Source organism: Bacillus rossius, chromosome 1, assembly GCF_032445375.1.
Source record: "Bacillus rossius redtenbacheri isolate Brsri chromosome 1, Brsri_v3, whole genome shotgun sequence".
NCBI classification, from domain to species: domain Eukaryota; kingdom Metazoa; phylum Arthropoda; class Insecta; order Phasmatodea; family Bacillidae; genus Bacillus; species Bacillus rossius.
In genome coordinates this window covers 193,533,430-193,544,610 of record NC_086330.1, presented here as the reverse complement: position 1 = coordinate 193,544,610, position 11,181 = coordinate 193,533,430, and positions in this window count along the sequence as shown.

The following is an 11,181-nucleotide window of genomic DNA, read 5'->3' as shown; positions in this document are numbered from 1 at the left end:
TAAAATCTTCGAACGGGAAAGATATTCTTCCTGCTAAAAAAAAGTAACGCGTTTATTTGTCTCCCGGCTTTTATTTGTAAGCGACTTGCAGCTGATATTGTTCATACCAAAAAATGTTTCAGAAATAGTTTTAGTTAATATGTATTAGGTTTTAAAACATTATAACGGAATTTACAGAAAGCCTATGGACCTTAAAATTATTTTTCTCTACTTTTGCAGCAATGGTTGTTACTAAACAATAATTTCAAAAGAAACTTGTATATAATATGTAATATGTTTTGTATAAATAAGAATGTACATATTTGATACATAATTATAAATGTTTTTTTTACTTCTACCCTTGTTAGTTAGAATTATGTAAATGGACATAATACGCCAGGGTCCAGGGTGTGGATTCAATCCTGTCGATGGCAAATTGAATTTTGCTGAAACGGTGGCCATCTTGGACAACCTTGACCCTTGAACTTGACCCCGCCGGCCATTTTGGTGTCAATTTGCACCAAAAAAAAACAACCAAAAATTCATACAAATTCCTAAAAGTTCATTTTTTTAAACAAATTCGCCAAAAAATTCCAAATACATCCGAGAAATGCAATATTAAATTCTGAGGGAAAAAATTGCCCGTTTGGAGGGAAAAATTCCCGTTTTGTAAGAAAATATATCTTTTTAGTAAAAAAAAAAAAAAATCATTTGGCAAAAAAATCCTGATTTAGGGTTAGGAATCCTAAGTACAACCCTCCGATAAGCCTCTAAGTCAAAATCAGGACCTATGCCTTTAAACTTGACCTTGTCCGACATATTGAATTTCCGTAACTTTGGACTTAATAAATCGGGAAAATTTTTAAAATTAATGAAAACTTTACTTAATAGAAATTTGTCCGTCATCTTTAATTTAGGCAGCCATTTCGAATTTCCGTAATTTATGACTTAGAAATTAGGAAAAAACCTTAACATTTTATAAAAAAAATACTTAATAAAATTTTTGTAATAAATTGGTCGGCCATCTTATATTTAGGCCACCATATTGGACTTACGTAATTTTTATGCTGAATACTTAAGAATTTATTTAGATTAATAAAAAATTATTAATTAAAATTTAATTAAAAAGCATTCTTACATGATGGCATCCTGGGTTCGATACCGGCGAGGTCATTCCTTAAAAAAAATAGGTGACCTATCCTTCCTCCATGGTGGCTAATGCCAGACTGACCTCCCACGACCAATGTAGGTAGTAATACATAGAGTGTAATAAAGCCAAGTCCACCATCTTGTTTCGTCTGCTGATGTCAACGATATTGTTTTTGTTTCCTTGTTCATGAAGGCTGCCATCTTAAATTTTTTACTTGCACATGGATGCTGCTATGTTAATTTTCTTACTTGCACATGTAAGCCGCCATTAGAAATTTTTTCATTGTCGATGGAGGCCACCATATTGATTTTTTTTCATCATCGAAGTAGGCCGCCATGTTGGTTTATTCTGTCATTTGCCCTATATTACTTTAGGTTTTATCCGATAAAATGCAGTATTAAATTATAGCCTATGGCCCGACATCATGTCAATCACCAAGGCCACCATCTTGAAAATCTTTAATTTTTCAGCTAGAAATTCGGGAAAAAATTCGAAAAATTAAATAATTATTCAAATTTTAATTTATGTTCAATCCCTGACCTGTGCTATAAAACAAAATAATTTTTATTTTATCGATGAATAAGTTTCCAGGGGAGAAAAAACATTAACACAATAAGAAAGACAGGAGGAAGACAAGCAGTTAGGCATTATATCAGGTCATTTAGCAATCAGGCAGACAATTTCAACTAAGTAGGATATGCTTGAATGGTGAAATATGTTCGGTCGGCGACATATGCTTCATCGACGAGATATATTCGCCGGACAAAAGTCTATGTGACTACAATGGCTACAACAGAAACAAGGCTACAACAGCTACAACGGCTACATGGGTACAATGGCTATAAGGCTAAAATGACTACAACGGCTACAAAGGCTAAAATGACTAAAAACATACAAAAGGTTACAATGACTAAAAAAGGCTACAATGTCTACAAAGGCTACAAGGGCTACAATTGCTATATGTCTACAAGGCTACAACGGCTACAATGCCTAAAATGGCTACGTCAGCTACAATAATATCATGGTAGGATCGGTATAAACTATAAGACTGTTGAACTATTCGCCACACCTTAGTGGTGCTTTCTCATGTCCAATAGCACTGAAGAGTTTCCAGCTCTCTTGAACGACCAATCAGTATAAAGCGGCGTGCAATAAATAATTTGAAGTCGGCAGCTGGCCAGTAACATTAATTATTGCTTTTAACGATATTTGTTATGTTCAAATGAAGAACACCACAAGCGCCTCTTTATTTAACACCCTGGCGAATAGTTCAACAGTCTGTCACTTTAACGCGGGGTTCTGTATCAACTGTTGGACTGTTTAACTATTCGCCTCTTCAACTGGTCGCCACGCCACCCTGGCATTTAGTACCTGGGTTGTCCGGTAGGTCGTGCAAGATCACCGCGGCAGCCTGGCATTTAGTGCCTTGGTTAGCCAGTAGATCATGTTAGAGTATACAAGACTTGGAACGTTGCTGAATGAAAGAAACGCAAGCAAAACTGCAGACCGTTCGCGCTTGAGTTTGCGATGCGTTATAAAGGAATTAGGCTACTCAACACATACAATAAAATCAAAATTACTTCTTTAGTCAGGATTTCCTTATTTTTTCCCTGTCCAAATGAAAATAAAACAAAGATATTATTGTGTACATTATGTTCTTCAATGAAAACGTAACTTAGAAAAACTTACAATTCACTTTTTTACAGACGGAAAATAATGCTTTATATTCATCTACAGTTCTACACTACCTTCGCAAATTACACCCTCTAAGTTTATTAATAAGTATTTTAGTGACAACATAAGCTTGCTTAAAGAATACTTGTAAGCGAAGAATTATAAAATTTTCTTGGGTATTTTCAATGTGGCGTGAATCTTGTATTTTGGAATGTTCAGTACTATTTCTTATAATTTCTTAGCATAATCATAAAATTCCGCAAAAAGAAAATTTCGAAGTCAATTTGGGCAACTTCGAATCGCCGCAGCCTGGTACAGCTGTAACTAAAGTAACTAAACTGTGCAGAGTACACGCAGACATAATTACAATTTATTATTAAATCACAACTTACCCTCTAATAAGAATTTATTCTTACTTTAATAAATAAGACTTCGATGTTAAAATTGGAGCAATCAATCCAGGTTAACGCAGCCATTAGTTTAAAGGTCTAAATAAGGCTGATCCTGTTTTATTGGCCTTTGCATATTAAACTCTAGTCTGAGACTCTCGTTTTTTTTTTTTTTAAATAATGTTTAAGTGTTCATTTGTAAATGAATCACATAATTATCATAAAGAAAAACCACATTTCCCTCAAAAAATAAATAGCTCTAAAATTAATTATAATATTATTTCTGTGATTAATCATGGGTAGGGCTACAACATACAAAAATTTTCATATTTTGGTCTAAAAATGAAGGCGCAATATTATTCATTTTTATTATATACACATCAAAGCTCACATATGCGTGGGATAAATATGTTTAGTTTTAGATAATAGGAGACTTATCCTACAAATGCTTCATTGAATATGCAAATTTTTGTTATGTCTTATGTTAAATATAATTTTGTGAAAACTGTTCAATTTGCGAGACTCGTAGAACTTGTGCGCCAAATGAAACTTTATAATAGTGTTACTTGACGTCGTCCGACCGACGACCATCCCTAAGCCCGACCTGCACCCGCCAGTATACTCTCCCGCTAACGGAACGCACCCCTGGCCGTGGCCCACCCGAGTCGAGCGAGCCACCGAGCCGAACGGCCAAACCAGACATTATTATTATAAAGCACACTAAATCCGAGTGGACTAGAGACGAACCACACCCATTCCCCCTCAAACAATTAATTACGAATTTTGCGACCTTAAAGTCTCTTCCAGACTCAGTCATTTAGTTTTTAACGTAATGAGGTCAAGCTTGGCGCGGCAGGGGCCGTCGCGCCACCGGACGCCATGCCAGTTCCGCAGTTCTACTCGACTCGCGGACCGGGACGGACCTACGTCCCACGGAGAGACCACAACCATTGTCTTCATCGCAAGTAACGTCCGGTAAATATAGTCATTTAGCATAAACCAAACCTTTTTCTATTCACCTCTCCGTGCGTGCCCGGTCCGTTTTTTACGGTTCAGGACCTAATCCGACCGCGTAAACGTAAAGACGCCCCGCACCACACCTGGTGCGCAGGGTCGTTCTTCAGCATACGGCACGGGCCGTCTCCCGCAAACCACAGAACTTTCTTAAGGCCACGCGCCTTCGCGCGGACCACAAACCCGCAAGGGAAACTTCGCCAAGTTTAGTGGCGGTGCGTGTACCACCCAGTGGGCACGGCACCCGCGTAGAAACAATCGCTTACGGGACTGGCCGACTCCAGTCACCCACAAACTCTGTGTGCCACGTCAATTGTGCGCGCCTAATTTTCATTAAGTGTACCTTGTTAACGTAACTTTGCGCCACGTCATTTGTGCGCGCCTAATTTTCATTAAGTGTACTTTGTCAACGTAACTTTGCGCCACGTCATCTGTGCGCGCCTAATTTTCATTAAGTGTACTTTGTCAACGTAACTTTGCGCCACGTCATCTGTGCGCGCCTAACTTTCATTAAGTGTACTTTGTCAACGTAACTTTGCGCCACGTCATCTGTGCGCGCCTAATTTTCATTAAGTGTACTTTGTTAATGTAACTTTGCGCCACGTCATCTGTGCGCGCCTCTCTTGCATCAAGTGTACTTGGCCTGCATACTGTTACCCGAGAAACCAGTGCCACGAAACATTGAACATGTACCGGCCTGCACCCCGCAACGGACAAGTAGCCCTCAGGGGCATGTCTGTACTCAGTAATTGTATGGTGTGACGTCAATCCCTTGAATAAAGGCACGTCGCTACTACGGCAATCCCACGCATTCTTCTTTAACGTAAATTCCCAGGCAAGACCGCCGACGGTTCTAGCGGACCACGCTGGGGCAACGAACCACGAACCCTCATTGGTTAGACACCGAGCTAGCCTGGCGCCCTCCCGGAACATAAAACGTTAGTCAGACCAGCCACCCCGCTAGAACTCGCGCCCGGACTCGAACACGAGACCGCGGACGACGGCAAATGGCGCCCCTGCGTGTGGCAAAATTTTAAGCAAAAAAACGTGAAAATTGAGCAAACGGCAAGAAAACGGCCATCTTGGACGCACCAAGAGCGGCGGACAAAGGATCCATCAACCCCCACCCCCAGCGCTGACATTCCAGCAGAGCTTGCGACGCAGGCGAACATCACAGCCCAGCGGCCACCCCCAACCCCTCTTCACTTCCGCACCATCCCGCTTTCTCTTTCGCGTGAAGGACCGAACACCCTCCCCCCCCACCGCTTCAATCCTCCACCCGTCCGCTTTGTGCGGCTGTCCGGGCGCTGTCGGCCATCGCCTCGCACACCCATCCGCAACCCCGCCCGCGCTGCGGCCATTCTCGGCCTCTGTTTTGTGCGGCTGTCCGGGCACCTGCCCAGCCGGCGAGCGCGACCCCGCGCGCAGACTTGCACAGCGCGCACAGAGCCACGAGTGAAAAACACGAATCGACACAGCTGAACACGCACGATAACAAGAGATGTATGCAGATGAATGCAGCGGGTGTTACCACCTCTACCCGAGATGGTACTTAAACGGCAGGATCGCCGCGGAGTACGAGTGTGGCTATTGTCAAGAGTATCGCACATACGGGATGACGATGTGTGGAAACCTGTCGTGTCCCGGAGGAAGTAGCAGGGGCTACCACTGCGACGAGTGTGCCAGCCTATGGCATCGTGACTGCACCAACGAGCGTGAAGGGACTTTGAGGCGCGAGTCCTTCACGTTCACGTGCGCGCGATGTACCGCAGAACGAGCCACCCAAGTGCAGTATCCGGAAGCAACGCCAATAATTCCTCCCCTACGATACGCCGCGACGTTTCACGACATCGAGACGCCACTCACGCAGACGCATGACGTATCACGAACACACGCCCCGACGACATCCGCACCGTCACGTACAACCGTCCCGACGCCGACGACCTTCAACCTGACGCCACTCACGCCGACGCACTACGCCTCACCAAGGACGCCTTCCGTCCCGACGCCGACGCTCGTCAACCTCTCGCCGCCAATCCTGCTCCCTCCACCCCCGGGCCCAAAGCCACCAGCCTCAACACCCCTCGCAGACCAGACGCCACTCAACATGACGGTGACGACGCTTGACCCGCCGAAGCCGACCGAACGACGCATGACGCCGACCGTCCCACCGCAGTCTGTCACGACGTCCCGAACCCGCCTCGTGTCGGAGACATCTCACGACGCCGGGATGACCTCGCCACCGCACCTGACCACCGTCACCGTGCCGCGAAGGACCATTCCGACGCAACCCGCATCGTCTCCGACACCTGCCTCATCCGGGACGCCATCAGGCTCGACAACGACACGTCGCGCCACACCGTCGCCACCGCCTAGCTTCAACGTCATGCAGCCGTCCTCACTGCCACATGAGTACGCGGCCTCAAAAGGGACGCTGGACAAGGCAACGCCCAGGGCCACGACGCCGAGACGCCTGTGCGAGGTCCCGCCGCCTGGATTCGCCCCGCGGTGCCCGCCTGGCTTCGAGGCTCAGTCGCCACGACACCACCCCTCGGCCGGCCTGCCACAGCAGCCGCCGAGGCGACGCGCACTCTGTGCTCCAGAGGCGCCACGACGCCGCCCCTCGGACAGCCTGCCACAGCAGCCGCCGAGGCGACGCGCGCTCAAGCCGCCAGAGGCGCCACGACGCCGCCCCTCTGTCAGCCTGCCACAGCAGCCGCCGAGGCGACGCGCGTTCAAGCCGCCAGAGGCGCCACGACGCCACCCCTCGGTCAGCCTGCCACAGCAGCCGCCGAGGCGACGCGCGCTCAAGCCGCCACAGGCGCCACGACGCCGCCCCTCGGCCGGCCTGCCACAGCAGCCGCCGAGGCGACGCGCGCTCAAGCCGCCAGAGGCGCCACGACGCCACCCCTCGGCCGGCCTGCCACAGCAGCCGCCGAGGCGACGCGCGCTCAAGCCGCCAGAGGCGCCACGACGCCGCCCCTCGGCCGGCCTGCCACAGCAGCCGCCGAGGCGACGCGCGCTCAAGCCGCCAGAGGCGCCACGACGCCGCCCCTCGGCCGGCCTGCCACAGCAGCCGCCGAGGCGACGCGCGCTCAAGCCGCCAGAGGCGCCACGACGCCACCCCTCGGCCGGCCCGCCACAGCAGCCGCCGAGGCGACGCGCGCTCAAGCCGCCACAGGCGCCACGACGCCGCCCCTCGGTCAGCCCGCCACAGCAGCCGCCGAGGCGACGCGCGCTCAAGCCGCCAGAGGCGCCACGACGCCGCCCCTCGGCCGGCCCGCCACAGCAGCCGCCGAGGCGACGCGCGCTCAAGCCGCCAGAGGCGCCACGACGCCGCCCCTCGGTCAGCCTGCCACAGCAGCAGCCGAGGCGACGCGCGCTCAAGCCGCCAGAGGCGCCACGACGCCGCCCCTCGGTCAGCCTGCCACAGCAGCCGCCGAGGCGACGCGCGCTCAAGCCGCCACAGGCGCCACGACGCCGCCCCTCGATGTTAAAATTGGAGCAATCAATCCAGGTTAACGCAGCCATTAGTTTAAAGGTCTAAATAAGGCTGATCCTGTTTTATTGGCCTTTGCATATTAAACTCTAGTCTGAGACTCTCGTTTTTTTTTTTTAAATAATGTTTAAGTGTTCATTTGTAAATGAATCACATAATTATCATAAAGAAAAACCACATTTCCCTCAAAAAATAAATAGCTCTAAAATTAATTATAATATTATTTCTGTGATTAATCATGGGTAGGGCTACAACATACAAAAATTTTCATATTTTGGTCTAAAAATGAAGGCGCAATATTATTCATTTTTATTATATACACATCAAAGCTCACATATGCGTGGGATAAATATGTTTAGTTTTAGATAATAGGGGACTTATCTTACAAATGCTTCATTGAATATGCAAATTTTTGTTATGTCTTATGTTAAATATAATTTTGTGAAAACTGTTCAATTTGCGAGACTCGTAGAACTTGTGCGCCAAATGAAACTTTATAATAGTGTTACTTGACGTCGTCCGACCGACGACCATCCCTAAGCCCGACCTGCACCCGCCAGTATACTCTCCCGCTAACGGAACGCACCCCTGGCCGTGGCCCACCCGAGTCGAGCGAGCCACCGAGCCGAACGGCCAAACCAGACATTATTATTATAAAGCACACTAAATCCGAGTGGACTAGAGACGAACCACACCCATTCCCCCTCAAACAATTAATTACGAATTTTGCGACCTTAAAGTCTCTTCCAGACTCAGTCATTTAGTTTTTAACGTAATGAGGTCAAGCTTGGCGCGGCAGGGGCCGTCGCGCCACCGGACGCCATGCCAGTTCCGCAGTTCTACTCGACTCGCGGACCGGGACGGACCTATGTCCCACGGAGAGACCACAACCATTGTCTTCATCGCAAGTAACGTCCGGTAAATATAGTCATTTAGCATAAACCAAACCTTTTTCTATTCACCTCTCCGTGCGTGCCCGGTCCGTTTTTTACGGTTCAGGACCTAATCCGACCGCGTAAACGTAAAGACGCCCCGCACCACACCTGGTGCGCAGGGTCGTTCTTCAGCATACGGCACGGGCCGTCTCCCGCAAACCACAGAACTTTCTTAAGGCCACGCGCCTTCGCGCGGACCACAAACCCGCAAGGGAAACTTCGCCAAGTTTAGTGGCGGTGCGTGTACCACCCAGTGGGCACGGCACCCGCGTAGAAACAATCGCTTACGGGACTGGCCGACTCCAGTCACCCACAAACTCTGTGTGCCACGTCAATTGTGCGCGCCTAATTTTCATTAAGTGTACCTTGTTAACGTAACTTTGCGCCACGTCATTTGTGCGCGCCTAATTTTCATTAAGTGTACTTTGTCAACGTAACTTTGCGCCACGTCATCTGTGCGCGCCTAATTTTCATTAAGTGTACTTTGTCAACGTAACTTTGCGCCACGTCATCTGTGCGCGCCTAACTTTCATTAAGTGTACTTTGTCAACGTAACTTTGCGCCACGTCATCTGTGCGCGCCTAATTTTCATTAAGTGTACTTTGTTAATGTAACTTTGCGCCACGTCATCTGTGCGCGCCTCTCTTGCATCAAGTGTACTTGGCCTGCATACTGTTACCCGAGAAACCAGTGCCACGAAACATTGAACATGTACCGGCCTGCACCCCGCAACGGACAAGTAGCCCTCAGGGGCATGTCTGTACTCAGTAATTGTATGGTGTGACGTCAATCCCTTGAATAAAGGCACGTCGCTACTACGGCAATCCCACGCATTCTTCTTTAACGTAAATTCCCAGGCAAGACCGCCGACGGTTCTAGCGGACCACGCTGGGGCAACGAACCACGAACCCTCATTGGTTAGACACCGAGCTAGCCTGGCGCCCTCCCGGAACATAAAACGTTAGTCAGACCAGCCACCCCGCTAGAACTCGCGCCCGGACTCGAACACGAGACCGCGGACGACGGCATACTACCCTAGAATATAGTTGATAAACAAAAATCTTCAAAGAAAAAATAATCACAAATTTTTAAATACGTATATAACTGGCATTAAAAGGAGTTGATTGTACATAGTATACTTCCAAAAGTATAATAACCATGGTAGCACATTAGTAGAGCGCACGACTGTGAAGCGATATGAGAGGTTCATAACTCGTCCCTGAGAATTAGCCTTCATTAACAACCGAATGCTGAAGTATAGGCCTACGTGTTACTTGGTTATCTAGTTCCTATAATATTAAATACATTTCTCAGTCCACTGGTTTATTTATTTTTTGTAATGTGGGGCCATTTTCTCAAATTTTTCTTAAAATAACATTACATTGTATGTTCACATGTAATTTAAACAATTTTTTTTTCCCAATTGAAACTCCTACATTTATAAGGAAATAATTTACCATAATTTATGTATGAATAAACTAACACTAGATAGAAACATCACTCCTGTTAGTCAAATGAAAATGCGAAAAGTTTTCCCTTCACTTTAGATTTAAGTTTATTATGGGCTATAAATAAATAAATAAATTACCATCTTAAAATATGAGTGTTGTAATTATTTGTCTCACTTGGCAACACCAATTTTTAGTAAAAATATCTCAAAACATATATAATAGGTCAATAATTAAGTTATACTTCTAATATATGCGAATTGGTAACGTTTTCAAAATTAGCATAATTTTCTGTATGAATTAGCTGGATGAACTGTGTGATTATTGTAAAATTAATAATAAATCATAAATAAGCAAGTATAAAGCAAACACTTATTACCTTGGCTCATTTTAATTTTATATTACCAGATAGTAAAACTAACCTACTTGTAGGCCAATAAATATTTAATCTCATTGATTCCTAAATTGCTCTGTACTTGTTTACAAATACTTTACTAATTTTGTTACATTTTTTGCATGTGAAATGTGGAAGAATAAATATAAAACATTCATCAGGTTACACAATTAAAAAAATAAAAACAGCTTCAATTTTAATACATTTTCTTAATTGGGTGCATGGACAGCAACATGTTTATTCTATCCCGACGCGCTTTTTTGGTTGTTAACTGTGTGTGCTGGTTTTCTGTTAGCATTGTAGGTATCGTGTGTATGGAGTAAGAAGTCTTTCTTCACTTCTGGTAAACAAAATTCCCATGGGTATAGCAGAAGGTATTGCAGAAGTTGGGTACATTGCAGGGTAGGCTTTATAAAACTGCTTATAATTGGCTAATTACGTTTTTAGGAAAAGGCTACTCTATAATTTATTGTGCATAATCATTTGCCATGAATCGAACCATACTTTTGCTGTTTTAAGCTGGTGCATGAGGTGCATTGTTTCAAAAAATAAACAAAATATAACATGGAATACTGTTGAAATCATTAAAATATAAAGGAAACGTGAAATTTCTTCAGTCTGACAAGTGCAACTCTGCCATAGGAGAAGGGGACAGGGGCGCATGGCCTTTCCCTCCCCATCAGACTAGTTTCTCAATTT